We start from the raw sequence: 25,390 nt of genomic DNA on the forward strand, positions 1-25,390 counted from the left end.
TGCCAAAACTTGGAAGCAACCAAGATGTTCTTCAGTATTATTGTTGTCGTTGTTTAGTTGCTCAGTTGTGTCCAACTCTTTGTCACCCCATGAACTGTAGCACAACAGGCTCCCCTGTCTTTCACTGTCTCCTGGAGTTTGCTCACAATGACATCCATTGAGTTGGTGATGCTATTTAACCATCTCATCCACTGCCACCCTCTTCTCCTTTTGCCTTCAATCTTTCCCAGCATTAGGGTCTTTTCCAATGAATTGGCTCTTCGCATCGGGTAGCCAAAGTATTGGAGCTTCAGCGTCAGTCCTTCCAATGAATACTCAGGGATGATTTCCTTTAGGATTGACTGGTTTGATCTCCTTGCAGTCCAAGGGACTGTCAAGAGTCTTCTCCAGGACCACAATTCAAAAGCATCAATTCTTTGGTGCTTAACCATCTTTATGGTCCAACTCGCACATTTGTACATGACTACTGGGAAAACCATAGCTTTCCTCAGTATGCAAATGAATAAATAAACTGGTATATATAGCCAGATAGTGGAATATTACTCAGGACCAAAAATTGATATCTTAAGCCATGAAAAGGAGCCAATCTGAGAAGGATTTATACTGTATACTTTCAATCAAATATCATTCTGAAAAAGGTAAAACTATAGAGAAAGCAAAAACATCAGTGGTTGCCAGGGGGTGGTAGGTGGGGGATGAGTAGGCAAAGCACAGATGATTATTAGAGCCATGAAAATACTTTGATGATGCCTTAATAACGGATACATGGCTTTAGACATTTTTCCATATACAACACCAAGAATGAACTTTAACATAATCTATGGAGTTGAGTGACAATAATGTGTCAATGTAGGTTCACAAATTATAACAAATGTACCACTCTGGTAGTGGATGTTGACAATGGAAGAGACTATGGATGTGTGGAGTCCAAAAAAACAAAAGAAAGAGAAAAGGGGAGGGAGAGAGAGAGAATGAAAGAGAAGAGGGTGGAGAGGTAGAGGAAGGGAGAAAGGAATTGCCTGTAATGAGTTTGAGATTCTGGTGCAATAGGTCAGAGGTCAGGCAGGAGTGTTTGCATTTTTAATAAACATTCCCAGGTGCTTCTGATGTAGGTGGTCCTATTCATATTTTCATAAATTCATCCTATTTTGAGAAATACTAACCTAGATTTAGGCTTAGTGTGGACTGAGTGAATTGTCACTTCCCACTTGTGCAAAGGGACAAGGGCAGAATTTAGAGTAAAAAGGCTTCAACTCAAATCTAAGCTCAGTCACTTACTGGCTTTATACATTGGCCAAGGTACTTCACCTTTACCTCTCAAATGGAGGTAATAATACATGTCATGCCAGATTACTGTGAGGATTAAATAAGTACATAGAGCTTCTCTAACCTAGAGTTACCTCAAAAAGTGAGTTTATTAAATCCTTAGAATCTCCATTAATGGATATAAGCATAAACAAATACATTCATTGGGCCAGGCATAAAACAAAATTCATTTGTAAACTAAAGGAAATGGTGGTCAATAACAGAGAACTTCTTTATTCAGAGATATATCCATTTGGCCAAAAAGTTCATTTGGGTTTTTCTATAAACTATTAGAGTCAACCCAATACATAAAATTAACTAGGGACAAAACACCTCTCTATCAGTCTCAAATTCCAAAGTAGAGCTTTTGTTACTGTTGTTTTATTTTTGTTTACCTTCTCTTAGTTAAGCTTGAAATTCCATCTGACCAAATAAATTATAATTCAATAGACTTTCCTTGGTAAACCTTATCATATACATTATACTAATATTCAATAGGTCTGTATAAAACTAAGCCATACCTGTACAATATAGTAACTTGGGTATGTGTCATCTACTTGATGTACTTTAAGTGACCATTAGTTTACTTTACCAGATCATCTAGTATGATGTCCCTTCCCAGACACAGGACTCAGAATGGAATCTTGGGAGTCATGAGTAAGATCAGAATGGCCCAAATTCTAAAGATGATCCAGAGGCAATGTCCAGGGGATAAAACAAAGCCAAATTCAGTCCCAAAATTGGGTCACTCATCTCAAGAGGTTAGGCAAAGTAGCAGAATCTAGGCAAGAAAGAACAAAAGGTGAGACCAGGAACACAAAGCAGAACAAAGGGTTTAAAATGAAAAGAGCAGCAGAGTCTGGAGTTGTGTGTATGCTGAAGCTTGCAATTCTGGTTATGACTGGGGAAGAAGCCTTCAAGAGTGTGGCCAGACTGGCTCAGAAAAATCAAGAAAAAGAAAAAAAAAAGTATTTTTTACTTCAACAGAATATTCAGCATTCAAATTAGTTGGTTTTTGATCTAAGATCAGAATTAAGTCTATATCTGAACATTTGGTTTGGTCATATTGTTTTTTAATGAATTTCTACTACTTCCACTATACAGTTTTAATGATTCAGGCTACATAAACTAATCCAAGGACAGCCTCCATCCAAGAGAAACTGCAGACTCATCCAAGAGATGATCAATTCATAAAACCAATAATAATGGTTTGCATCTGAGGTGAGTATAAGGCCACCCCTCCACAAAGATCAGGTATAAGAAGTGTCATGGTACTTCACCTTTTCTCAACTATAAAAATCTACTTCAAACCCATATCTGCCTATATAGTAGGAAATGAAAATATCATTAATGAGGGAAAGAACCACCCCTTCTCATAATTACCCAAAAATTGTGAATCTTCTGCAACTAAAGATATTCAAGAAAGAGTTCTTGGATGTTCAGCCCATGCTGGTCAACACTGACATGTACACTGAACTAGCCTGAAAGAGGCCTCAATCCTATGCCACCAGTGATTCCAGGTAAAACTTGGGCAAGGAGGCTGTTCAGCTTCCCTGGATGAGAGTATTAACATTTGCCACTGAACTCCAGCCTCTACCACAGGAAGCCCCACAGGAGAAAAGACTAGTCCTCACTATTGATGACCTTGGAATATTCCTTCTAAGTCTTAGCTAAAACTCTCAAGGTCTCTCACCTCTCCAACTACATCCACTTCTGATTCTCCTGATATTTGGAACCAACTCTCCTTTGACCCAGTCCTTATACAGAAGTTCCATGCTTTTGAAAACCTGAATGAAGATATCTTCTGGGGACCCAACAAATTTTCCTTCTGAGCCTGAAACACCAATGCTATTAGCAGAACCCTAAGTCAAAGAACTTAAAGGCCTGCCTACCTCCTTGGGATAGAGAAGACACAATATCTACCACAGCAAGTATGAAGCCCAAATCAAAACCTCCAAGCACATAATTTAACTAAAAGACACAGTACTGAGTGCATCATGAGAAGGCAGCATGTGTAAGTGGCAAGATCATCACCAAGTATGGACTTACCACACACAGATTTAAATCCCAGCTTATCATATGCCAGCATTGTGACCTAAAAAGCAAATCACTCATCCACTCTTACCTTTGGCCTTCTGTACTGTGAAGTGGGAACAATCATACTTATTTTCACAAAGTCATGGAGCAGTTTTGATGATCAAATAAGGGAAGATATGTGAAGATAATCTGTCAATTAGAAAGCATTTAGACATGTGTAGAGGTTTGGACACTATAGAAATAAGATGAAGTGAGAAATCAGTGTGTGCTGGCCTTGCCACAGAAAACTTCACAGAGGAAATGGAGCAGGCTTCACCGTTTTTGGAGAGATAGAATTCAGAAAGAAAAACAAGAGAGAGAGAATATTTGGGGAAGAAATATAAAATCAAGATTGACCAGAACCTGACTCAACGGCAGGTCAATCACCAATCTATAAAAGGCCTTCCTTTGTACCACCACTGACTGGCCTAGACAAGAAAAGTTCTGTCTGCAGATGGCGATGCAGTTGTTAGCCATCAGTCTCCAGGGAACAGGGGATCTGGGTAACCCAGTGGAGCCCCCACCTCCAGCACACATCTACTGAGAGACTTTTTGGGACCTAGAACTCTGGTATCCTGAACCCAAAGAAATGTTCTGCTTTCAAGTGTGTGTGCGTGTATGTGTACATATATGCACATCTGTATCTGTGTGCATGTTTTAAAGTACTGACTCACCATCTATAATCAATAACCATGAACACTTTTTTCTTCCACTAGAAAAAGAGTGAGAAAAGAAAAATTTCATATTACCAAAACAATATCTAAGCACTCTTTTAATTTCTGTTACCTATATATTCTTTGGGGCTTTCATGGTGGCTCAGATGGTAAAGAATCTGCCTGTAATTCAGGAGACCTGACTTTGATCCCTGGACCAGGAAGATCTCCTGGAGAAAGAAATGGCTACCCACTCCAGTAATCTTACCTGGAGAGTCCCCATGGACTGAGGAGCCTGACGAGCTATAGTCCATGTGGTCGCAGAGTTGGACATACTTGACTGAGCCACTATTCTTTACCAATTATAAAAAGTAATATAAATAATATCAATAATATAAAAACAGAAGAAAACAATTTTGACAGGACTAGTATAAGAGTAAGTGAAGAGGGGAAATGTGTGATTTGTTTCCTTCCCTTGGGATTTTCATAAATCCAGAGAGACAAGGGTTGGCATCAGCTTGCTGTCTGATTGCCACAGGAGAGTAAGAGGCATGAAAGATTTTTGCTGTTGTTTTACATCCTGTTCTCTGATTTTTCCATTTATTTGTTTTACATGAAAGTATCAACAGCTTATGCATCAACTTACGACCATTGTTTGTCCAATTTTAATAAAAATAAATGTCATCCAGGATTCTGACTCTATTTGCAAAGACAGATAAAGCCTAGAAATCAGTTTTCATCAGGAAAATGCTACTGAAATCTTCTTCATGTTGGCTCATTTGTTAGACATCTGTCATGGTGTCCCTTGCATGTTCCTCTGTCTTACAAACATACAGTGATGACTGGTGATCACATAAGCAGTGTGTGTGTGTGTGTGTGTGTGTGTGTGTGTGTGTGTTAGCTGGGTGAGGGGCAGGGGATATGACACTGAGTAAGGGCTACACTGTAAATTCAGAGGAAGAATTATTGTCAAAGTCACTGTTTTACATTTGCAAAGATATCTGCAGGTAACAGAACATGAGCAACAGATTTAAGGCATAACTGTACTTATTCTCTGTGTGGCTACCTTATTTGAGATGGTGAAAATTTTTCACTTTAGTAAGTGAACAGTTAAGCCAGTAGTCTAAAGTGAAAACTCTGAGTTGTGGGGATAGACCTTTGAAACAGTCTCATTGATTAGCTAAAATATCCCACAAAAATTACCTACCATTGTTTTCCACTGTACAAAATATCTGCAGCCTTACTTCAGTTTCTGACATACATCAAAATTACTGCACATCAGATTTTGCACTTCTGTATTATGTAAGCCTCAATTCAGTTAAGCCACCACATATGCTACCTATTAATCCCTTCTACAAATGATCTTTTGTGAATCTGGGGCAGAAGAAAGGAGTTCAAGTAAATAAGTTAGGGGAGTAAAATGGTGAATTGACATTTTTCTGGACATTTTTCATTCTGAAGATATTTTTGACTTAGCAATTTGACAGTTAACACCTATACATAACTATACACATATACATGTGAATATGCTTAGATGTACATGCAACTTGCATCTCCTCTTTTTTGAATTAAGAGCAAAGCAAACTGCTCCATAGAGTAAGGAAATCAGCAAGTGACTTAAGCTTTATTGAGTTTCCCAATAGCAAGTTGAGAAAAGAAGGTAACAGTGAATGATTTGGAGACAGCATTAGTGTTAGTACTTAAAAGCAAGAAACTGTGATAGAAAGTTTATCAGAGATTGTCTTTAACAAGGCATCATTTTATAGATGAGGAAAGGAGACCAAATGAAACTAAATGAATTTTCATGGGTCATTTGCCTATTTATTTGTTATACCAGAACAAGAACCCAGATTTTCTGACTCCCCATCACACTACAACCATCCACCCATGAATGAAGCAAGCAATGAATAGTCTTAACCCCCTGGCTCCACTCCAGAACAAACTTTGTTTATCCTTCCAGCCCCTCCTAATGGGAAAGTCCTTAGCTAACTGAGTACTTAAATTGAAGTAGTCCAAGTATTTAGATGATTATAGAGCACTAGTTAGACTTTGCTGGTGGATAGGTGGTAAAGAATTTCCTTGCAATGCAGGAGATACAAGTTCAGTCCCTGGGTCAGGAAGATCTTCTGGAGGAGAGCATGGCAACCCACTCCAGTATTCTTGCCTGGAGAATCCCATGGACAGAGGAGCCTAGCAGGTTACAGTCAGTAGTCACAAAGAGGCAGACACAACTGAAGGGGCTGAACATACAAGCATGCAGAGCACTAGTTCTAGAAAATGATACACTTCATGTGATTATGGAAAACAATATTCCTATAAATGACAAGCTGATTTCTACCTCCAATAACAACACTACCAACACAACATATATCAAAATATATTTAAATATTTTAAGGTATCTAATATCTAAAGATCACCTCATTTTAAGAAGACTACTAATACAGTGGAAGGGAGAAATAGATTTAAGGGACTAGATATGATAGACAGAGTGCCTAATGAACTATTGATGGAGGTTCATGACACTGTACAGGAGATAGGGATCAAGACCATCCCCAACAGGCTCTCCTACAAAGCCACAGTCATCAAGACAGTATGGTACTGGCACAAAGACAGAAATATAGATCAAAGGAATGGAATAGAAAGCCCAGAGATAAATCCACGAACCTATGGACACCTTATCTTCGACAAAGGAGGCAAGGATATACAACGGAAAAAAGACAACCTCTTTAACAAGTGGTGCTGGGAAAACTGGTCAACCACTTGTAAAAGAATGAAACTAGAACATTTTCTAACACCATACACAAAGATAAACTCAAAACGGATTAAAGATCTAAATGTTAGACCAGAAACTATAAAACTCCTAGAGGAGAACATAGGCAAAACACTCTCTGACATAAATCACAGCAGGATCCTCTATGACCCACCTCCCAGAATATTGGAAATAAAAGCAAAAATACACAAATGGGACCTAATTAAACTTAAAAGCTTTTTGCACAACAAAGGAAACTATAAGCAAGATGAAAAGACAGCCCTCACATTGGGAGAAAATAATAGCAAACAAAGCAACAGACAAAGGATTAATCTCAAAAATATACAAGCAGCTCATGTAGCTCAATTCCAGAGAAATAAATGACCCAATCAAAAAATGGGCCAAAGAACTAAACAGACATTTCTCCAAGGAAAACATACAGATGGCTAACAAACACATGAAAAGATGCTCAACATCACTCATTATCAGAGAAAATGCAAATCGAAACCACAATGAGGTACCATTACACGCCAGTCAGGATGGCTGCTATCCAAAAGTCTACAAGCAATAAATGCTGGAGAGGGTGTGGAGAAAAGGGAACCCTCTTACACTGTTGGTGGGAATGCAAACTAGTACAGCCACTATGGAGAACAGTGTGGAGATTTCTTAAAAAACTGGAATTAGAACTGCCATATGACCTAGCAATCCCACTCCTGGGCATACACACCGAGGAAACCAGATCTGAAAGAGACACGTGCACCCCAATGTTCATCACAGCACTGTTTATAACAGCCAGGACATGGAAGCAACCTAGATGCCCATCAGCAGATGGGAAGCTGTGGTACATATACACAATGGAATATTACTCAGCCATTAAAAAGAATACATTTGAATCAGTTCTAATGAGATGGATGAAACTGGAGCCCATAATACAGAGTGAAGTAAGCCAGAAAGATAAAGACCAACACATTATACTAACGCATATATATGGAATTTAAAAAGATGGTGACGATAACTCAATATGCAAAACAGAAAAAGAGACACAGATGTACGGAACAGACTTTGGGACTCTGGAAGAAGGCGAGGGTGGGATGTTCTGAGAGAAGCATTGAAACAAGTATACTATCAAGGGTGAAACAAACCACCAGCCCAGGTTGGATGCACAAGACAAGCACTCAGGGCTGGTGCATTGGGAAGACCCAGAGGGATGGGATGGGGAGGGAGGTGGGAGGGGGGATCAGGATGGGGAACACATGTAAATCCAAGGCTGATTCATGTCAATGTATGGCAAAACCCACTACAATATTGTAAAGTAATTAGCCTCCAACTAATAAAAATAAATGGAAAAAAAAAAAAAAAAAGACCATCCCCAAGAAAAAGAAATGCTGAAAAGCAAAATGGCTGTCTAAGGAGGCCTTACAAATAGCTGTGAAAAGAAGAGAAGCAAATAGCAAAGGAGAAAAGGAAAGATATACCCATTTGAATGCAGAGTACCAAAGAATAGCAAGGAGAGATAAGAAAGCCTTCCTCAGAGATCAAAGCAAAGAAATAGAGGAAAACAACAGAATGGGAAAGACTAGAGATCTCTTCAAGAAAATTAGAGATACCAATGGAACATTTCATGCAAAGATGGGCTCAATAAAGGACAGAAATGGTAGGGACCTAACAGAAGCAGAAGATATTAAGAAGAGATGGCAAGAATACACAGACAAACTGGATAAAAAAGATCTTTATGACCCAGATAATCTTGATGGTATGATCACTCACCTAGAGTCAGACATCCTGAAATGTGAAGGTAAGTGGGCCTTAGGAAGCATCTAATCAAACAAAGCTAGTGGAGGTGGTGGAATTCCAGTTGAGCCATTTCAAATCCTAAAAGATGATGCTGTGAAAGTGCTGCACTCAATATGCCAGCAAATTTGTAAAACTCAGCAGTGGCCACAGGACTCAAAAAGGTCAGTTTTCATTCCAATTCCTAAGAAAGACAATTCCAAAGAATGCTCAAACTACCACACAATTGCACTCATCTCACATGCTAGTAAAGTAATGCTCAAAACTCTCCAAGCCAGGCTTTAACAGTATGTGAACCATGAACTTCCAGATGTTCAAGCTGGTTTTAGAAAAGGCAGAGGAATCAGAGATCAAATTGCCAACATCCGCTGGATCATCAAAAAAGCAAGAGAGTTTCAGAAAAACATCTACTTCTGCTTTATTGAGTATGCCCAAGCCTTTGACTGTGTGGATCACAATAAACTGTAGAAAATTCTGACAGAGATGGGAATACCAGGCCACCTGACCTGCCTCTTGGGAAATCTGTATACAAGTCAAGAAGCAACAGTTAGAACTGGACATGGAACAACACACTGGTTCCAAATAGGAAAAGGAGTATGCCAAGACTGTATATTGTCACCCTGCTTATTTAACTTATATCCAGAGTACATCATGAGAAATGCTGGGCTTGATGAAATGCAAACTGGAATCAAGATTGCTGGGAGAAATATCAATAACCTCAGATATGCAGGTGACACCACACTTATGGCAGAAAATGAAGAACTAAAGAGCCTCTTAATGAAAGTGAAAGAAGAGAGTGAAAAAGTTGACTTAAAGCTCAACATTCAGAAAACTAACATCATGGCATCCAGTTCCATCACTTCATGGCAAATAGATGGAGAAACAGTAAAACAGTAGCAGACTTTATTTTGGGGGGCTCCAAAATCACTGCTGATGTGACTGCAGCCATGATATTAAAAGACACTTACTCCTTGGAAGGAAAGTTATGACCAACCTAGACAGGACATTAAAAAGCAGAGACATTACTTTGCCAACAAACATCTGTCTAGTCAAGGCTATGGTTTTTTCAGTGGTCATGTATGGATTGAGAGTTGAACTATAAAGAAAGCTGAGTGCCAAAGAATTGATGTTTTGAACTGTGGTGTTGGAGAAGACTTTTGAGAGTCCCTTGGGCTGCAAGGAGATCCAATCAGTCTATCCTAAAAGAAATCAGCCCTGGATGTTCATTGGAAGGACTGATGTTGAAGCTGAAACTCCAATACTTTGGCCCCCTGATGCGAAGAGCTGACTCATTTGAAAAGACCCTGATGGTGGGAAAGATTGAGGGCAGAAGGAGAAGGAGATGACAGAGGGTGAGATGGTAGGATGGCATCACTGACTCAATGGACATGAGTTTGAGTGAACTCCGGGTGTTGTCAATGGACAGGGAGGCCTAGCGTGCCGCAGTCCATTGGGTGACAAAGAGTCGGACACAACTGAGCGACTGAAATGAACTGAACTGAATAATAAAATTTAATCTGTATCTAGTGTTTCACAATTTATGTTATTTCATATATTTATACACTATGCTTCTGAAAACAGCCAATGTGAAATTTTACTTCTATTCATCCTTTGAAATTGAAAGTGACAGTGTTAATCACTCAGTCACGTCCAACTCTGTGACCTCATGGACTGTAGCTCACCGGGCTCCTCTATCCATGTGATTTTCCAGGCAAAGAATACTGGAGTGGGTTGACATATTCTTCTCCGGGGAATCTTCCCAACCCACATACTGAACCTGCATCCCTTGTGTCTCCTGCATTAGCAGGCAGATTCTTTACCACTAGCTAGTGCCACCTAGGAAGCCCCTAATTCATCCTTTAGTTGTTAGTTTAGACTCTTCTTCTTCTGGGAAGCCCTCTCTGATCTCCACAGACCAAACCAGGAGGCTCTGCTGTGTGATTCTCCAGCACTTAGCTTCCTTGTCTAACTGTGTCCCCTCCATCTGAGTTCTCTGGGGACAGAAACTGTTTCTATCTCACTCACCAGGATATACTCAGAGCATAGGAGAGTGTCTGGCACACATTAAATCCTAAATAACTATTTGCTAATGAATAAATAATTGAACCAAAGAAATATTCTGACAACTTGGGAGTGAAGGAAAAAAAGGTTTGAAATGTCCGAGTTTACTAGAGAAACGGTGATATAGACTGAAGCTCAGGTCCTCTATGTAGGTCTTTCTTGCCTCCATTTTTGTACCAACACATTTTATAAAACCTCCAATGGCTTCTGTGCTGCTGCTCTAACAGGCAATGAGAACAGAGCAGGAATGTTGATTTCTTTTTTTAACATCTGATCCACTTACAAAATATTTCTAAGTCAGGTACTGCCTGAAAGCTTTCCTTCTTGCTAATGGTAATGTTGCTATTCAATAGGAACAGAGTTTGCTTAGGGAACCCTTCGTACCAGAGCCATATACATTAGCTCTCCTTATCAAGCACATAGAATACACTAGAAGAAAGATGGTAGAGATTATCTCCTTCCTACGACTTTGTAAACCTCCCATAAGGGCTTGAAGGTCTGGAAAGTGACAGATACGGGATTTTATCTTTCACAAAATAATCACAAACGTAGTTAAACCAACTACACTCTGGAGGCCCATACTGATTTGTAATGGGAAGTAAAAATCACATGGCTCTGGTCAGAATGTGGCTTTTTCAGTCCCAGGATAGTTGACCAATAAAATAATTTTGGCACCACTTAGGCTGGGATAAAATGGCTAACAGAAATGTACACAATAACTAACATCCAAATTTCTTTATTAAATAAATGATACTATTTTCCCCACTTCTCTCACTCCTTCACTCCATCCCTCTCTCTATTTAAGCCCTCCTAGGAATCATTTGTCATCCCTGAAAAACCCAAATGGCTGACTTTAAAAATAGATGTTTATAAAACACTTGTACTCCGTTCTGCCTCTTAGACTCCCTTGAAATAAAGCAGCCATAATCTCTGTGACAGTTGCCGCCATTAATGCCGATCATAAAAGCTGGTAAAGAGAGAGAGATACTGATTTACCATTCATTGTTATGCTCGTATATACTCTTTCTAATAAAATTCAGGAAAATTATTACTTTCTCAAAGCTTAGCGCTTCAACATTTGTATTTTTAACCTTCTCTACTGTAAGATTTCAGTGTTCCTCATGCAATTTTTTTTCTTCCCAAGGAGCTGCCAGTGTAAATGTGCCACACTTGAGCTCCACAGAATACTGAACTGAAGGAGCATATGTCCTACATCTATAGTGGAAAATGGGGTGTTTAGGGAGCAATGAAGCAAGCTATAACTCAAACTTTGAGATAAACGCTGTTTGAGACACTAGTTCCATTTATGGATATAATATAATTTGAAAAGCTTAGATATCTTTCCCATAAGAATTTTGACTCCCAAGATTTAGTTTAAAATAATGGTGCCACAATGTGTGGTATGAATAATACCTTATTTGTAATTTCTCCTTTATTTCAGTTTTATCTAACACACTAATATAAATGAGGTCAAATAACACTAGAAGTAGATAGCAAAAAGGAGTATCAAGTGCTGAAATCATTGGAATATATATCTAAATAAGATGTGGGACTCCAAGAATATATGGCACTAATTTGATTTAGCTTGATGCTTTATATGTTACTTGGACTCAACTCAAAATTATATTGTAGAAACATTAAGAGTTTTTAAATGAGATTTTGACCTAACTATATTTCCAGTTGTGAAATTGTAGCCCTTCAAGAAAACCAGAGAGTTGTTCAATATAAAGTGATCACTGGATCACACCCAACCCTTTCCCACACATACACACACATATTAAATTATGCATACACACTCCTACCTTAAGAATAATTAATTAATTAATTGAAAAGGCAAACGTCCAAACTAGGACATTGATTCATTACTTCAGTACACCTGTACCCTTCCAAAAAATACAAAGCTATAATGTCAATTCCACAATTCATTTACTTTTTCCCTTAATAAATATGTATTGATTACTTATTAGGCAGAAGTCAATTTGCTAGACATTATCAATAAAATGAAGAATGAAATTGATTCAATGTATTTTATTTTCTAAGAGTACAAATTCAGGGGAGGAGTAAAAAGCAAAGTTACTTGATATTGCTTTAAGGGTAACTCAGAGTGACATTATAATCATCAAATAGATTTTTTAAAGTTTATGCTAAGAGCTCAGGGACTTCTAGAAAGGCAGAGTAAGGAGTTTGGTAGTCTTGTTCCTTAACAAATAACAGTTTAACTGATGAAAATTATTAAAAAACCAAGTTTCATTTAAGGCATACAGAGAATGGAAAAGCACTCATTCAAGAAAACTTACAGAAAGAGGGGCTATGTATACACATACAGCTGATTCACTTTGCTGTTTCAATTTCTAGGAAGGAATCATAATGGCAAATTTATTGGGAACACAAATGGCACAAGCAATATTTGTATAAAGTGAGACTATGTACCTCTGAGTGTGACATTGTGCTCTATCTCATAAAACTCAGCAGTACACAGTCTCACTTAATATAAATATTGCTTGTGCCATTTGTCTCCTCAATAAATTCACCATCACTGTTCTTTCCTAGAAATCAAAACTGTTAGGATTAGGTTATTCTAGTAAAGCTTTACATACAATTCTGTCTAAAATACTTGGAGAAAGGTGTCAGAAAGAAAAGGTAAAGGTGATTGAAGAAGACTCAGAAGCCAAGATTGTGAGCTTTTTGTGGCAAATGTGCGTGAGTCTTGAGCAGTGTTAGGCACATAGCAGATAAGCTGGATGGATGGATGGCCAGATGGATGAACGGAGTGTAGGTGTACAGATAGATGGAAAGATGGAGAAGAAACTCAGAAAAGTCAAGGAAGAGTCCTTAATTTCAACACAAACAACAAATATTTAATGAGAGCACATGGTAACATAGGTACAGATTTAGAGCTCAAAGACACATAATACTATTGATAATGGTTAACATTTACTGAGCACTAAGTGCCAAGTGATGGGATGAGAACCTTTACATACATTACTTTGTTTAATGTTCACAAAAAATTAATGTGGTAGTTATTATTATCCTCAATTTGCACATGAGTAATTATAAAGAATTTTTAAACTTTCCTTACCCAAGTTCACACAGTTAACAAATAAGAGTTCTAAGATTAATGTCCAGGCATTCTCACTCTGTCCTCCTACATCATATTTTGATAGATTGTCTTATTTGGATAGACCAGCTTACAATCTATTGAGGGAGATGGTTCTAGATAAATATGTTGGTAAACTAAACACCATCAGAGATTATAAATGAAGCACATATTGTCTCAAAGGAGTAAATATCTCAGTAGCCCAAATACTCAACAACCACATCAGCAACATATTCCAGGACCTGCAAACAGTTTTCTTTGAAACAACTTACTTGGCTAACTTTTATCACTATTGCAACTGAAATGTTTTATTTCTTTCTTCTTCACTGAAAATACAGAGTTAATTCTTTCTCTGTTTTTGGAGTACTTTATATATTTTAAATTATTCTTATTTATTTAGAGATCTACTTCCCCCGATGGAAAAAATAATCCCCTGGAGATAAGGATTCTCCATGAAAGTGAAAATAGGTAGTCACTCAGTCATGTCTGACTCTTTGTGAACCCATGGACAGCTGCCAGGATCGTCAGTCCATGGGATTCTCCAGGCAAGAATACTGGAGAAGGTAGCCATTCTCTTCTCCAGGGGATCTTCCCAACCCAGGGATCAAACCTGAGTCTTCTGCATCGCAGGTGGCTTCTTTACTGTCTGAGCCACCAGGGAAGTCCAAGGATTCTCCATTCTTGGGACCTATTTTCACTGCCTAGAACTGACGTGTAGCAAACAGCCAATAAACATTCATTCAATAAACTATAAGGTATCTTAGCGGCCACATAGATGTAACACAGTAGTGTGGCTTCAATGTAAATACAGTAGTTGAAACCCAACTCTAGATTAAATGACTTTCTAATGCATGAAGAATTTTGAGATGACAGACTAACAGGAGTTATTTTACTATAGTTTCAAATGGGTGGGTTCTGTACTATAATAAGTGAAGAGAATGCTAGAGCAGATAAAACCACTAACATCTGCTCAAACATTGTGCACCTATAAGGAGCCAGACCAAAAACAGCAAATAATGTGACACAAGCCACACACTTCTCTTCTACCCTGCAGGAGACAGTACTAATCCATCATTACATTTCTTCTGAGCTTGGGCTGAGCAGTAGCATCCTCTTCAGCATGACATTCTAGCAGAGTCACTGCCAACTAACAGGAGCTTCATTATCACTTAACACTCACTTGTCATGCTTGACCTGGATCAAGTCACATAGTTTTCCTTTCTAATATTTTATCATTTAGTACCTTTTGCTTCCAGTTAGGAAAGAAAGCAGATGGGCATCTCAGGGAAATACTAGATAATCAAGGTTCCATATTTTATTTGAGCCAGCTGAGTCCCAAGAACCAGTCTATAGACCATTGTTGATCTGCAATTGATTTTTCACCACTTCATGGCAGAAAAAAAGAAAAGAAAAAATAGTCCCCATGCTAATCTGACCAGCTGCATTAGAATCACCAAGGGAGCTCTTTAAATATATAGATCACCAGTCTTAAATCAACATTTCTAGGGATGAAGTCTAGAAACTGTGGGAATTTATATATGTATATTATAAGGTACAGTCAGGTTCAGGTACTGTTGAATGTGTCTGTAGGTATATTTTCAGTTGCATATTTTTGAAACAGAATACTTTTTACTAAAACTATGTCATTTTTATCATTCTTGAGGTTTTTTATCTTTCATTTATAAAATAATGGAAATACTAAGTAGTAGTAGTGAGGGTATTTTGTGTTACTTTTTTCAACACTGTACTAGACAAAATAGCATTGAAACTCCTGTAGAAGTAGTTTCCCAAAATGTTTCTGATCTTTTAAACCCAAGATTGAAAACCATGGGCCTAGTGGTAACCACTTCTCAGATTAGACAAGTCTGCACATTCAGGATAAAACAAATGGTAAGTACAATAAGCCTGCCACAAATCTACTTTTACTCAAACCTGAAGAAACTCCTAGGAAATAACTTAGCTCAAAAGGGGAAAAAAAAAATGTCAAGAGGAAATGGTGGAGGATGCCCCCGGTGTTTGTCTAGTCATGGCACAGCCCCAAGCATGATCTTTAAGTCCAGGTGTTATGCAGTGAGGTTGAGAGGCAAGGGAAAGGGGGCAGGCTATAACATAAGAAATTAGACCCAAGCTCTTCACTAAAACCCCCATAAGAGACTGAGGTTTAAGCATGTAGCATGTGAAGAGGGCAGAGGCGTTCCCCTCACTGTTCCATGGGCTGCTGGGTAACTTGGGTGCCTCAGAGCCGTCGTCATACCTGTGGCAGGAGCTTGATGGGAGACAGAGAAAGAGCTTTCATGAGCAAGAGGTAACCATAGAGTTTGGCCAAATAGGGCAACAGAGCTCAGAGTGGAAAAAAGCAGTGTTTGAGAGGCAGCATTTCTAAGGGAGGCAGCAGCCCTAGCAGGCAGCGTGGCGCCCGCAGCCGTGTTCACCGTGGAGCAGTGCTCAAGGCACCCTGTGTGGGTCTCTGTGAACACTTATGAGAGGCCTTCCAGAAACGCCTGAGGTAAAGAGGCAGAGTTCTCTATAAAGGGGCTCAGAACCAGCCACTGGTAGTAGGCTCTGACAAGAGCCCAGGAATTTCTAACACATAATCTTACTGCCGTCACATTTCAAGTCCCAGTGTTTCCTGGATGATCCTATTTCAAGTCTCAGCGTAGTATAGTTCACAGAGCAAACAGCCTCTCTGAAATAAGAATACAAGACACATTAGCGAATCACACAGGAAAACACTCCCTCACAGTTCTCCAGGTTTTTAATTTCTCCTGGTCACATACACACAGGGTCAAACTGTCTAGGGAGATGAGAAATGACCCTAGCACAGAACACATCAAAACTGATTTAAGCCATGACCTGAACGGCCCCAGGGAAAATCTTTTTCACAGCTACTAAATTTTTATACTAGAAATAAATAGGGATGGCTACTCGCCCCATAGTCATTCTCTACCCAACATGTGTGTATTGTCCCAGTCTACCAGATACAGACCTCACTCCCCTGGTCAAAGCAATGGACTGATCTAACCTCCTCCCCTGGCTCTAGCAATTGGTGCAAGAATCAAATTGGAACCCTTTTCTAGTTATTTTTCAAACAGAAGCTAAGAGAAATTATTCTGCTTTTATTGTTTTGTTTTTTCTAAGTGAATACTCTATTTGCCACTGGTAAGGAATCCAGTGAAGGAGACATAAGAGACACAGGTTCAATCCCTGGGTTGGGAAGATACCCTGAAGGAGAGTATGGCAACCCACTCCAGTATTCCCGCCTAGAGAAGCTCCGTGGGCAGAGGAGCCTGGCCAGCTACAGTCCATGTGGTTGCAAAGAGCCTGACACAATTGAAGCACCTTGGCACCCACGCACCCATGCCACTGGAAAAAGAGTTTATCTGCAGTAGGAATAAGTGAGGTTGACACAGAAAGTAGCAGACAGGAGGGATGGAGAGGGGAATGTACAGTGGTTTCCATCTCTGTAAGCCCTAGTTCCCATCTCTGAGGGCTGTAGAACTACTGTGGTTCTTGTAGCAATTTATTTGACTGTATGAACTGTTCTCAGTGCCTGAATAAATTCCCTGGTTTGAGTTGACTCTGTCACTTGCAAACAAAAGAATTCAGTACCAATGAAGATGGTTTCAGCTGCAAGTAAGAAAAATTTACTAATAATATCCTAAACTTTAAGAATATTGACCACTTATAATTCTAGAAGTGGTCCCATTTTCAAAAATGCCATCAATAAAGACCAAGTCTCTTTTTCTCCTCCTACCTGTCCCTCCCAGAGTGTAAAATTTGCCAGTGGCTTGTAACCTCAGGGTAATAAGATGACAGCCATGCTACTGGGTATTATATCCTCACGTCACAAAATCTAAAGCAGGAAAAAAAGAGAAGGGTACAAATGAGCTCTGTTACTTACAAAGGAAAATGGTTATCTCAGGAAATTCCCTTTTCCATTTCACCGGCTAGAAATGCTAGAGCTATGACAAGCTTACATCTCACAATTTATATCTATGACTGGGTACTTTGCTAACAGCATTCTGTTAGCAAGGAAGAAAGGGAAATTAACATTGGAGTGAACAATAAATAGTGCTTTCCCCAAATCTACAGGGATTTGAGGTTCAGGGAATGTGTGCGTGCATGTGTGCTCAGTCCGTTCAGTCGTGTCTGTCTCTTTGTGACCCTATGAACTGTAGCCCACCAGGCTCCTCTGTCCATGAGATTCTCCAGACAAGAATACTGGAATGGGTTGCCATGCCCTCCTCCAGAGGATCTTCTTGACTCAGGGATCAAATCCATGTCTCTTAAGTCTCCTGCATTGCAGGTGGATTCTTTACCCACTGAGCCACCTGGGAAGCCCTTAGGGATTATAATTGTGGTCATATTTCAAGCTGGATTCTTGAGTATTTAAAGTGATGATGATGATGCTGATACTTCTAACTCTAGACCAGGCCTTATTCTAAGAAATTTACTTAATTCTTAGTTCTCTGCAACCGTAAAACATCCAATGAGATAGATGTTGTTATAACTATCAGCCTATCAGACATAAGGAAAGAGGCCCCATAGGATCTAAGAATGGTGTCAAGATTTGAACTCAAGAAGTTGAACCCTGGAGATGAAAATCTGTTACACTATGTTGCACCAGACTATCTCTCTTCAAAATCCATGAGATAACAATATTGAGAAAATACGCAGTGCTATGCACAAGAAAAATATTATTGCTTAAGCATTATTTCTCCTTAGGCTGACCCTGAAATGATAGATTCTGTATTTCTAAAAAGATCACATTAATTCCAAAGTGTAGATCATTCCCACTAACCTCCTTTCTGGTCCTTTCTATGCACACAAATGACAGGGCATAGAATTAGAAAACCCTTTGTAAGGGGAAATACAGAACAATTCAATTAATAATTTCAATTTCATTTGGATTAAAGGTGTTTCAAAAATAGATATCTTTATCTCAATGAAAGCAAGACCATTAAATGAAAAGAAGTCCCTCTGAAGATTGAGAACTCAATGGCACTGAATTAGTCAATGGATTTAAAATTACAAAGACTTAAAGCCTAGAGAATATTTTTATAAGGGTCTTTTATCCAGTGACTTTGGCAGGTCTTGAGAGAAAGACAAAATTCATTCTAAAGAAGTGTAAGAAGCTAAACCTAAGGGGAAAAAAAATTGTAATCTTACAGCTGTAAAAAGACAGATGACATTGAACAGTATAATATCATTTTCCAAGCAGAGTGCATTAAAAACAGAAGGGAACAAAGTAAATTTAGATTAAGCCCATCTAAAAGTAAAGTAAACCAAATTTATTAGAATTTAGGAGCCCAACGTTCAGTTCTTATTCTCAATGATTTCCATTGTTAGTCATACAGGCAAACTTTAAAAAAAAAAAAAATGAGTATAATTCTTGTCTCAACATTTTCCCTTTAATTAACTCTCTGGTCTAAAGTCAGCCAATTGTTTTCAAATGGTGATTAACTTCTGCTCCACTGTGTGAACAGTGACCAAGCTGTGTCTCTGTAGCAGCTGCCATTTCATACCTGAAGAAGCAAAGGAGATGACTGCCTGCCTGATCGGTATAATAACAGGGGGGCATAAAAATGAAAATGCCCTTGAAGTCTTCAGTAGACAATGTTAATAACTTCTATCAGCCACAAAAATGACTTGTTTCCATCTCTAGCAGAAAATAAGAGAACAGGATTATCAATACAATCCTATAAATTAAATTAATTGGAAACTGGGTATTAAACTACCAAATTTACTCAAGACACTATTACTCTATACAACAAATAATTTAGCTCAATTCAGCGTCTAGAGACATTGGTGAAGAAAAGAAGTTTGCATGAAGTATCAACTTATTCATTCTTATTAAACACCTCCATTCATCCAAGCACTGACTGAAGTAGGAACAGGGATAGAAATAAGGTAGTCCTAGACCTTGATATCAAATTAGCCATAGAATCTGTCACAGCTCAAGAAACCAGAAATTCACCTATCCCCTAAAACCTATACAAAATTTTGTCCTAAATTCAAGAATCTGAGCAGTTCTTTGACTACGCATATGATCTTTTCTTGGGTATTAAAAAATGACATTTTCATACGCCCATAATAATTCAGTTTTTTTTTAAATCACTGAAATCATTTCCCTAAAATTGTTAGCAAAAAAAAAAAAAAAAACCCAATGCAGTATCTTTACTGATTCTTGCATCTATAGTCTTGGTTCTACTCAGCACTGTAAGATGCAGATGTTGAAGTCATCCCCCAATAAACCACCTTGTGTCAATGTTACAGTCTACTGTTATCTGGTAGTTTCTATATAGCTAGAGGTAGCCAAATGTTTGGCATGCAACCACCAAAGTATTTAAATAGCTGATCTATTCCTAATTTGTCATCTCAAAATGCTAGTTTAAAGTAGAAACTGAATATCAAGAAATTCTTTCAATTCAAATCCCTTATGTTTTATCATCACCTTCATTCTTCTTATTTTGTTGTGATATAGAGAGAATAATGTTTATAACTTTCCGTGTCTTGGTCTTGAGAAAAAATAGTGATCCTATTGATTATCTCTGGTAATATTTAGAAATTTATTCTAGATAATAACTCTACCATTTTTGAGATCAATTAATATATTTATTTATTCAATAATTATTCAGTAGCTATATGAATCAGATACTATGTTACATACATGGGATGCAATGGTGAGGCACAGCCTTATTATCATTAAACAAACCATACAGATATATGTAGAACTGTGACAAATGGTTTTACACAGGAAGTACCCAGCATTATAAAAGCCTAAAATCATAAAGCATGACTTTTTGAAGGAAATGAGAGAGGCTTTCCTTAGGAAAATGATCCTCAAGCTGAAAAAGAAAGAAGAATTGGTAGACAAGAAAAGCACTGTCCTAATCAGAGGTAAGAGTATATGCAAAGGCCCTGTGGCAAGAGAAACCATGGATATAAGGCCACAATTCTCCCAGTGTGGTCAGAAATCTCCATGAAAGTACTCAAAATTATTTTCATGATAATATAAGATTTTACTTACATGTTTCACTATAATTCTTTCATGGATGTGCTGTAAATTTTCTAGTAGCTACATAATGTTTGATATTGCAACATAGTTAATACAGGAGCAGATAAGGGTCTCAGTTCAGTTCAGTTCAGTTCAGTTCAGTTCAGTCGCTCAGTTGTGTCCGACTCTTTGAGACCCCATGAATCGCAGCATGCCAGGCCTCCCTGTCCATCACAAACTCCCAGAGTTTACTCAAACTCATGCCCATCGAGTTGGTGATGCCATCCAGCCATCTCATTCTCTGTCATCCCCTTCTCCTCCTGCCCCCAATCCCTCCCAGCATCAGGGTCTTTCCCAATGAGTCAACTCTTCGCATTAGGTGGCCAAAGTATTGGAGTTTCAGTTTCAGCATCAGTCCTTCCAATGAACACCCAGGACTGATCTCCTTCAGGAGGGACTGGTTGGATCTCCTTGCAGTCCAAGGGACTCTCAAGAGTCTTCTCCAACAACAGAGTTCAAAAGCATCAATTTTTAGGCTCTCAGCTTTCTTCACAGTCCAACTCTCACATCCATACATGACCACTGGAAAAACCATAGCCTTGACCAGATGGACCTTTGTTGGCAAAGTAATGTCTCTGCTTTTTAATATGCTATCTAGGTTGGTCATAACTTTCCTTCCAAGGAGTAAGCATCTTTGAATTTCATGGCTGCAGTCACCATCTACAGTGATTTTGGAGCCCAAAAAAATTAAGTCTGACACTGTTTCCACTGTCTCGCCATCTATTTCCCATGAGGTGATGGGATCAGATGCCATGATCTTAGTTTTCTGAATGTTAAGCTTTAAGCCAACTTTTTCACTCTCCTCTTTCACTTTCATCAAGAGGCTTTTTAGTTCCTCTTCACTTTCTGCCATAAGGGTGGCATCATCTGCATATCTGAGGTTATGATATTTCTCCCAGTAATCTTGATTCCAGCTTGTGCTTCTTCCAGCCCAGTGTTTCTCATGATGTACTCTGCATATAAGTTAAAATAAGCAGGGTGACAATATACAGCCTTGACGTACTCCTTTCCCAATTTGGAACCAGTGTGTTGTTCCATGTCCAGTTCTAACTGTTGCTTCTTGACCTGCATACAGGTTTCTCAAGAGTCAGGTCAGGTGGTCTGGTATTCCCATCTCCTTCAGAATTTTCCACAGTTTATTGTGATCCACACAGTCGAAGGCTTTGGCATAGTCAATAAAGAGAAGATACCCCTCGTCCAAGGTAAGGAGCAGCGGCTGCGCTTTTGCTGGAGCAGCCGTGAAGAGATACCCCACGTCCAAGGTAAGAGAAACCCAAGTAAGATGGTAGGTGTTGCGAGAGGGCATCAGAAGGCAGACACACTAAAACCATAATCACAGAAAACTAGCCAACAGTCTTGTCTAACTCAATGAAACTAAGCCATGCCGTGTGGGGCCACCCAAGACGGTCGGGTCATAAGGAAGACTAACAGTAGCTATTTGTTTCCTGGAATCAGGGTCAGCCACATACTTTGCAGAACCCAGTGCAGCTGAAAATGAAGAACCCCTTATTCAGAAAGCAGGAAAGAAGTGCTGTTAAAAGTGCTAAAATATGGAGGGGAGTGGTTCTAAGGTGGTGGAGGAATTGGACGGGGAGACCACTTTCTTCCCCACCAGTTCATCAAAAGATCATTTGAATGCTGAGCAAATTCTGCAAAACAACTTCTGAATGGTGGTGGAGGACACCAGGCACCCAGAAAGGCAGCCCATTGTCTTCAAAAGGAGGTAGGACAAAATATAAAAGATAAAAAGAGAGACAAAAGAGTTAGGGACAGAGACCCATCCCAGGGAGGGAGTTGTAAAAGAGGAGAAGTTTTCAAACGCCAAGAAACCTCTCACCGGCAGGTCTGTGAGGAGTTTTGGAGTCTCAGAGGATGCCATAACCGGGACGAAAAAATAAATAAAACCCACAGATTTCGTGCCTAACTGCAACTCACAGCGGAGAAGTAGGCCAGACGCTTGCATCTGCCACCAGCAAACAGGGGATGAAGAGGGAGGTGCCAGCTTCATTGCTTAGCGTAAGAACCAGGCCTGAATGCCCTGAAGGCAATCTGAGGGAGCTAAGATGAGACACCAACCCAAACAGTGGGATAGCCAGAGAGAGAGAAAAAAAAAGGAAAGAGAGAGAGAGAACTTTCCCGCGAAAAGATCTAACCTAAGGCATTGCCAGGCCGCTCACAGAACAAAGGACTGAGTGAATACCAGAGGAGAGCTAGCCAACAGCAGGCCAGCCCATCCCCTGCCAGAGGCAGGGAGGCAGGCAGGTGACAGCCAGAGCTGGAAGGCAAGGGGCAAACAGCCCCAGAGATGGCATCCTCTACCAAACTGCAAGTAGGCTCCCAGTTGCTAACCAAGTCTTCCTGGGATCCTGGATGCTTGACGCCCACCAGGAGGGTCGCAGCCAGAGATCAGCTCTCCAGAGGAGACACATGGGCACACCTGAGGCAGCGCTCCCGCTGCGCACCCAGGAAACCGAGCTCCTGGGACCGGGGAGGTGCCTCCCCGAGCGCTTCCCACCTGGGGAGTGTGCGCTCGCCAAGCACCGGGTCACCTGCACTGCTCAGACCTGGGAAGGGCACAAAATGCAGGCCCAACCAAGTCTGTGCCTTTGTGAAGAACCCGAGAACCTGAACCTGAGCGGCTTAGACCTGGGAAGTGCATGCAACCCAGGGCCCACCTTAGACAGTCACCCTGCAGAGCAGCCTGGAGCCTGAGCAGTGTAGACAAGGAGAGCACACACGCCGTGAGGGGGGGCAAACCTAGTGTGGCCGAGACACTGCGAGCGCTCCCCACGCATGCCAGTGAGATTTGTTTGCAGTGTTTCTCCCTCCCTGCAGCACAACTGAACAAGTGAGCCTAAATAAGTGACCACCACAGCCCCCTTGTGTCAGGGCGGAAGCTAGACACTGAAGAGACATGCAAACAGAGGAAGCCAAAATAAACAAAGAAGAGGGAGCAGCTCTGGAAGTGACAGGTGCAACAGATTAAAACCCTGCAGTTCACATTGGCTACATTGGAAGGGACCTGTAGACCTTGAGAAGTATAAGCTGGAACAAGGAACTATCTGAAACCAAACTGACCCCACACTGCCCTCAACAGCTTCAGAGAAATTCCTAGATATATTTTACTATTATCATTCTTAAAATTTTTAAATCTTTTTTATTTTTAAGTTCTTTATTACTCCTTTAATTTTCCTTTTTTAAGACCTACCTATTACCTTGCCATGGAGAAAGCAATGGCACCCCACTCTAGTACTTTTGCCTGGAAAATCCCATGGACAGAGGACCCTGGTAGGCTGCAGTCCATGAGGTCGCTAATAGTTGGACACAACTGAGTGAATTCACTTTCACTTTTCACTTTCATGCTTTAGAGAAGGAACTGGCAACCCACTCCAGTGTTCTTGCCTGGAGAATCCCAGGAATGGGGGAGCCTGGTGAGCTGCCATCTATGGGGTCGCACAGAGTCGGACACGACTGAAATAACTTAGCAGCAGCAGCAGCAGCATTACCTTGCCCAAAAGGAAAAAAAAGATCCTATTTTTAAAGCAAATTTCATATGTTTTTAAATAACTTTTGTGATTTTATTTTGTTTTTCAATATCGTATTTTTGAGACTCTAACCTCTACTCTAGATTTTTAATCTTTGCTTTTTGGTTATTTGTTATCAATTCTGTACTTTCAAGAATCCAATCTTCAGTACCCATTTTTACTTAGGAGTGTAATTACTGGCTTGATTGCTCTCTCCCCTTTTGACTCTTCTTTTTCTCCCCCAGGTCACCTCTATCTCCTCCTTCCCACTTCTCTTCTCTACTCAACTCTGTGGATCTCTTTGGGTGTTCGGGGCTGTGGAGAACATTTAGGGAACTGATCACATGCTAGATTGGTCTCTCCCCTTTTGATTCCCCCTCTCCTCCTCCTGATCACCTCTATCTCCCTTCTCCCTCTTCTCTTCTCCATATAACTCTGTGAACCTCTCCGGGTATCCCCCACTGTGGAGAATCTTTTCATCATTGACCTAGATGTTTTATCATCACTGCTGTATGGATGGAGAGGTCTTGAGGCTACTGTAAGAATAAGACTGAAAGCCAGAGGCAGGAGGCTTAAATCCAAAACTTGAGAACACCAGAAAACTTCTGACTCCAGGGAACATGAATTGACAAGAACTCATCCAAAAGCCTCCATACCTACACTGAAACCAAGTTCCACCCAAGAGCCAACAAGTTTCAGAGCAAGACATACCAAGATAATTCTCCAACAATGTAGGAATATAACACTGAACACAAAAATACAGGCAGCCAAAAGTCATACCAAACCCATAGACACTTCAAAACTCACTATTGGACACTTCATTGCAGTCCAGAGAGAAGAGATTCAGCTCCACCCACCAAAACACCGACGCAAGCTTCCCTAACCAGGAAACCTTGACAAGCCAATTGTCCAACCCCACCCACTGGGAAGAACCTCCACAATAAAGAGGAACCACAAACTACCAAAATACAGAAAGGCCACCCCAAACACAGCAATCTAAACAAGATGAAAAAGCAGCAAAATATTCAGCAGGTAAAGGAACATGATAAAAGCCCACCAAACCAAACAAAACAGGAG

This window comes from Cervus canadensis, chromosome 26 (assembly GCF_019320065.1).
Source record: "Cervus canadensis isolate Bull #8, Minnesota chromosome 26, ASM1932006v1, whole genome shotgun sequence".
NCBI lineage: Eukaryota > Metazoa > Chordata > Mammalia > Artiodactyla > Cervidae > Cervus > Cervus canadensis.